Source organism: Scyliorhinus torazame, chromosome 14, assembly GCF_047496885.1.
Source record: "Scyliorhinus torazame isolate Kashiwa2021f chromosome 14, sScyTor2.1, whole genome shotgun sequence".
In the NCBI taxonomy this organism is placed as follows: domain Eukaryota; kingdom Metazoa; phylum Chordata; class Chondrichthyes; order Carcharhiniformes; family Scyliorhinidae; genus Scyliorhinus; species Scyliorhinus torazame.
Genome location: NC_092720.1, coordinates 119,349,531 through 119,355,530, shown reverse-complemented (window position 1 = coordinate 119,355,530; position 6,000 = coordinate 119,349,531). Strand labels below are relative to the sequence as shown.

Here is a 6,000-nt window from a genome sequence, read left to right as displayed (position 1 = left end):
GATCATTGACTTGAAGCAAGTAAAAGGGTGTTTTTTTAAGATTGACTTCATCTGAGCCTTGCTGAAATCAATGACTAATCGCCATGTTCAGGCCACAATTGCTGAACTATTGCACCTCAGGTTACAAATGTGACCTCCACAATAGTGTTTGTGTGATGCATTGTGACATAGAATGTTCGCATCTGGAAACCTTGAGTCAATGGTTTACCACAATTGTCGAGATCATTTCCTGTTTGTTTATTACAAGAATCAATTTTGCAACCCCCCCCCACCCCCACCCACCAAGGTGACCACTTTAGAACTCAATGTGTAAACTGGGACCTCTTGGTTATACAAGCTGACTGCAACTGAGTGGACGAAAGATTTAGCTTGGTTTAAGTAAGATTAATTTATGGGTAAGTCACAAAGTGGCCGACATGCGTTCAACATGTGGTGGCATGGTAGCACAGTGGTTAGCACTGTTGCTTCACAGCGCCAGGGACCCGGGTTCATTTCCCGGCTTGGGTCACTGTCCGTGCAGAGTCTGCACGTTCTCCCCGTGTCCTCCGGGTACTCCAATTTCCTCCCACAATTCAAAGATGTGCAGGTTAGGTGGATTGGTCACACTAAATTGCCCCTGTGTGTCCAAACGTTAGGTGGGGTTGCTGGGTTACGGGTTAGGGCAGAGGTGTGGACTCAGGTAGGGTGGTCTTTCAGGGGCTGGTGTGTGGCCTCCTTCTGCACTGTAAAGTCTATGAACTTCTTTCTTGCCCTTTAAATCTGTGTTCTTTCTCATTGTGGATGATTACGTGTTAAGCTGCTGCGAGGGGAAGCATTGCAAATAGGGCAATAATGTACATGGACACTGGTATGATTAAAAAAGAGATTTCTGTTAGGTGTATTCCGAGAGAATAAATTGTTTATTGGTTAGTTCGGAGCAATTTTGCATGACAGATGCATAATATATTGGAGACTTAATTTAATATCAGGTGATATTCCATGACATTGCTGATATGATGTGAGAGAATAAGCTGTTCCTTTACCTATGTGCTACATTTTTACCTAAAATAATACTTCAAACTATAAAAAGCCAATTCACCAGCTCAGTACCAGCACCTGGTGAAGGCAGTTCAATGCGGGAATGGGCATACAGTAGATGATAAGGGATGAACATCACTGGCAAAGTTCAGATGGCCATGGAGAAACAGTAACAGTGGGAACGAGAGAGAGTGTGTGTGTGTGTGTGTGTGAGGTACTTGGAGCAAGCGATACAAGAGGTCCCAATGGGGACAAGATTGCACAGTGGATACTTTCAGGATTAAATCATTAATTTAAGACTATACTAAAACAATAAAAGTAAGTTGAAGAATTAATTTTATAAGCTTTCTTCAGGTAAAGTTTCAGATTTGACAGTGCCACAGGTAAGACTTTTTTGGTCCGAAAGTTGTTGTTTCTACTCTTGATATCATTCGCACAGAACAAATTGGATAGTTTCACTCAATGTTAAGCATCATTTATTTATTCTCTAAGCAATTATACATATTCACAGTGACACTAGTTGCTTCGGAGTCCTGCTAACTAGGGTCTGTCTCAGGTGACTAGTTCTTCAACTGATTTCCCAATGCAATTTCAGAATGGCTGATCAGACCATTCTGCCTACCACTGTACCAATGTACTTGAGAGCTGTGTCTTTATACACCTTATTGGCCCTTGGCATATAAAGTAATTGCTTAAATCAGACAATCCGATTCGATTATTAAGCATGGCCTGGCCATCCAGGACCATCTCTACCTGGTCATATCCTGCCTGCATGTTCATTCCAACAATGGATGCGATCAAGTACGTTGGGGCAGGAATAGATTATTCACACATTCCTGAGTGGCTATTTTATCTTGGTTTTCTGTCGACGAAGGGCGCAGCATCTGTGGCAAACCACTATCGCAGGAATTTGCTCTGACATGTGTGAGCGTGTGTGTGTGCATGTGTGTGTCTGTCCGGCTGTTTAGCTGAAACTGGTCTTAGTTTTAAAAGTTCAATATGAGTGTCAACAATGTCTCCGATTAAAATCTCTTCTCTGTAACTCCATCTTCTTACCACCAATAGAGACAAACTCTGCCCACAGGACTCCACCACAGCCAACTTATATTAATTAGTGTGAAAGACGTAAAAGCACTGTTTCATGACTGAAATCAATTAATACAATACAATTTAAATGATGCATTGGCCACATTCCTTAGCTAAGATTGGCCTCCATTGTCACTGCTGAGGTAATCGTGACAGTACCTTAGTAAGGAAGTGAAAATCATGTAAAGAGGGAAAGCAATTGGAGGTAGTTTTACCAAAGTTTGGGTTCAAAAGCGCAGGTTTAAGAATAACAAACTGAAACAACTAAAATAGAACAGTGGAAATAGTGTTGCCTTTTTTAACTGCTATAAATATGGCAATCAATAAGGTTGCCCTTCTTTCTTTAGTTATCGATATTATATTGCTCAGAGTCGGCAGGTATCAAATGATACCACCACAAGGTTCAACCGGATAGCGATCAAAGAGCCAAACAACCAGTTAGTTAGTTCAAGATCAAGGGTACTTTATTTACACACAAGATTAACATGCACATGCAACATAAACACTACTAGTTAAACTACACCTAACAACAATGACAACCTGTACTTAACTTCAGGCACCCGGCTTAGGTCAGAGGAACAGTGGCCTTTGTTCGAATCTGGATCTGTTGGGTCTGGAGAAGTAACTGCTGTTCAGCTGGGCTCATCCGTCTGTGGTGGGCATTGAACTTGAACTTGCTTCTGGCGGTGCTGCAATTGGAGATGGACGTTGCCGGAGCACCAGGTCCAAAAGAGGTCGAACACATGGCAGTGTCTCTCTTTATCCTTGGGGAGTTTCATGCTCTTTTGGGTGGTCCTTAGGTTTGGACCCCATTAATTGGGCAGTTCTCGATCACTGTCTTCGATCTGAGCCAATAAAGGGGCGGGTGCCCTGATGGGTGGGCGTGTCCTAAGCAGTCATTGACCCTGTTGTTTATGCTTCCTGAGTAAAGGGAGTGGCGCCAAAATGTCTGGGATTGTATCGGTTCCTCGAGTATCAGTCCTTTGTGTTACGGAGATGGGCCATCAAAATGCTAATCGGTTGGGGGTTTCGATGCTGTCTGGATTCTTTGCTCACAAATATACATTCAGGCCCTGTGCCTGTCTGAATCTTACATTGTCCACATTTCCCTTTAGGCTTTGCGACCATTCATATTTCTTGTTGTCAGTGGCCATCCCAGATGGCTACAGTCCGTCCTCTTGATCCTAAACGCAAAGCATGATGGATAACACTACTCAATCTTCTCCTGTTCTCTGGTATGCCCCGTACGCTCAATCAAGGACAGGTTCTATCTTACTCTGTCCAATTTCGGAACATTTATCTAAGTTTTCCTTAATACGACACGCATCTACAAAATTCTAAGGGGGCACTATAACATTCAATCATACATTTCAATTTCTTTACACAAAAACGGGAACCTCTAACTGTCCTTACCTAAACTACACCTATGCTGCTCACTAATAAAGAAAGGAACCTATATTACAGTACAAAATAAATAATAGCAGCATCACATTTCTACTTAATACTTTTGTCACTTTACAGAGAAAGTAATTTTACTAAAACCGTGGAATTTATTAGGCAGAAAAGGGTACAAAAAGAGTGTGGGCTCTGTTGAAGTCCGAGAAAAGGGGCTCTGAGTGTGGATACTGGAGGGCGGGAGGCTCTCCTTCGCCATTTCCGAAGTCTGAGTGTCTGGATGACACTGTAAAGTATTGCTGTAATCAATAGGGCTTCTACCGTGTACGAAAGGGAATACCACTTTATGATATTATCACACCATGTGGGGGTATCAGTGGCTGTGTCTATGTGTGATGTAGTGTCCGGGCTAGGGTATTGTGTTGGATGGTCATGTTTAGGGCCTGTGTGGTGAGGGGTACAGGTGTGGATAACGCGCCCAACTGTAGTGATCCAACAACGATCATGATGCAGGTCATCAGGTTCGTCTTCATTTTGTCTTTGTCTTCCTCTGTCTTCTGGGATATTCGTATTTTCCTGGGGGTACAAGCATAATATCTGTTATTATCTTGTTGTTTAATATCTGGTTTGTCTGTCTGTTTCTCCTTAACATCAATTTTCCATTTAGAATTGTCACCATATGTTACTCCCTCATTATTATTTTTTTTAAACCAACCATTTGGGAGACGACATCCAGAAAAGCAATTCTGTCACAGTGCGAGCACTCTCATAGCCTGTGTTTGATAGGCTGAGTGGGCGGACAATTTCTCCGTCCAGTGCAAATACGTTTCAACCAAGTGTTTTAACGTGTAAATAGCAGGTGGGGGTTAGCAACCAAAGGGTCACCGGAAAGCAAACAAAAGTTGTGGCAAAGTGCATTCTTTAAACCACATTTTTAAAAGTACAGCAAAAGAGTTTTGAAAAGAATTTTCCGAATGGGGTGCGTATGAGCCGCGGCAGGGCAAGAATGGGTGGAATCCCCGGGTAGTGCGGTGATCAGTGCTGTTGCTCCACTACCCGAGCTTGGCTGACCAAATACATTGGGGGTCCTCAGGCAGGGCGGGGATAAGTGTCGTTACTCCACTACCTGAGTGACCTTACAAGAACGGTAAGAATTTGAATATTTATGGACTTTTGATAAACTTGTCCCTTTAACTACCATGTGCCGTCAAAGGAGCAGTCGTAACTGTATCAAGAACTTTGCATGTGATCGGCACATAATGTTGTACAAGAGAGAAACATTCAACATTAAAAAAACAAACTAAAGAAAGAAAGCGGGCAGGCTCCATCAGGGAGTAGGACACCGTAAATCTCAATCGGTTCCTTTCTCTCATCATCTGGACACCTCAGAGTTCCATTCCGAAAAGGATCGTAAAAAGGTTAGCATGGTGGGAGTCAGACTCTGAGTCATCACCACCTCCCGGTTGCCAAACTCGTGACTGGAGTTTCTGTGCCAAGGTGGCTTGGGCCGATGTGGGATCCATCTCGTTGTTTCTTATCAGCCGATAAGAATTGTCGCAGTGCCATTGTTTCTTATCCTGTCGGGCGGTAGGGGCAAGGGGGGTGTCGCTATCATCAAGTGGTGGGTCAGGTTCTGGTAATGGCAAATAAATGGTCTCTGAGGGGCTGAACATATCGTGGTCGGTGTCACTGGGGCTGTAGTGACTGGGGCCTGGTCTGTTTTTCCATTGGTAGGGAATATCAAGGGCGTTCGTCGTGCTTTCGCTGTCGCTATTGCTGTCGCTATCGCTAGCGGCCGAATCAAGTGTGAGGCTGAAATTCGACTCTGGGGGCGGAGTCAAGGTCGTGTCTGTGGACGTCCTGTCCTGGCTCGGGGAGGGCTGGATTGGGCTGCCAGTGGGCGGATCTTCGTTGTCTGCCATTGCCAGTGAAATGTGGTGTGAGTGGCTGCACTGAGTTCCATAAACCTTAAGCTGGTTTATTTGAAACATAACAACATAAACATAAGAACTAGGAGCAGGAGTAGGCCATCTGGCCCCTCAAGCCTGCTCCGCTATTCAATGAGATCATGGCTGATCTCTTGTGGATTCAGCTCCACTTTCCGTCCCGAACACCAGAACCCTTAATCCCTTTATTCTTCAAAAAACTATCTATCGTTATCTTAAAAACATTTAATGAAGAGGCCTCTACTGCTTCACTGGGCAAGGAATTCCATAGATTCACAACCCTTTGGGTGAAGAAGTTCCTCCGAAACTCAGTCCTAAATCTACTTCCCCTTATTTCGAGGCTATGCCCCCTAGTTCTGCTTTCACCCGCCAGTGGAAACAACCTGCCCACATCTATCCTATCTATTCCCTTCATAATTTTATATATTTCTATAAGATCCCCCCTCATCCTTCTAAATTCCAATGAGTACAGTCCCATTCTACTCAACCTCTCCTCGTAATCCAACCCCTTCAGCTATGGGATTAACCTAGTGAATCTCTTCTGCACACCCTTCAG

At 43.9% G+C, this 6,000-nt stretch overlaps 1 protein-coding gene across 3 annotated transcripts in view; it reads left to right on the top strand.

Moving 5' to 3' along the window:
• Positions 1 to 321: 321 nt before the first annotated feature.
• LOC140389972 (rho guanine nucleotide exchange factor 4-like) overlaps positions 322 to 6,000 on the top strand; it is a 196,785-nt gene continuing 191,106 nt past the window's right edge. For all 3 annotated transcript variants that reach the window (XM_072474689.1, XM_072474688.1, XM_072474691.1), the window contains exon 1: positions 322 to 395. The gene's annotated coding sequence lies outside the window, so the exon portion shown is untranslated. The remainder of the gene's footprint in view (positions 396 to 6,000) is intronic.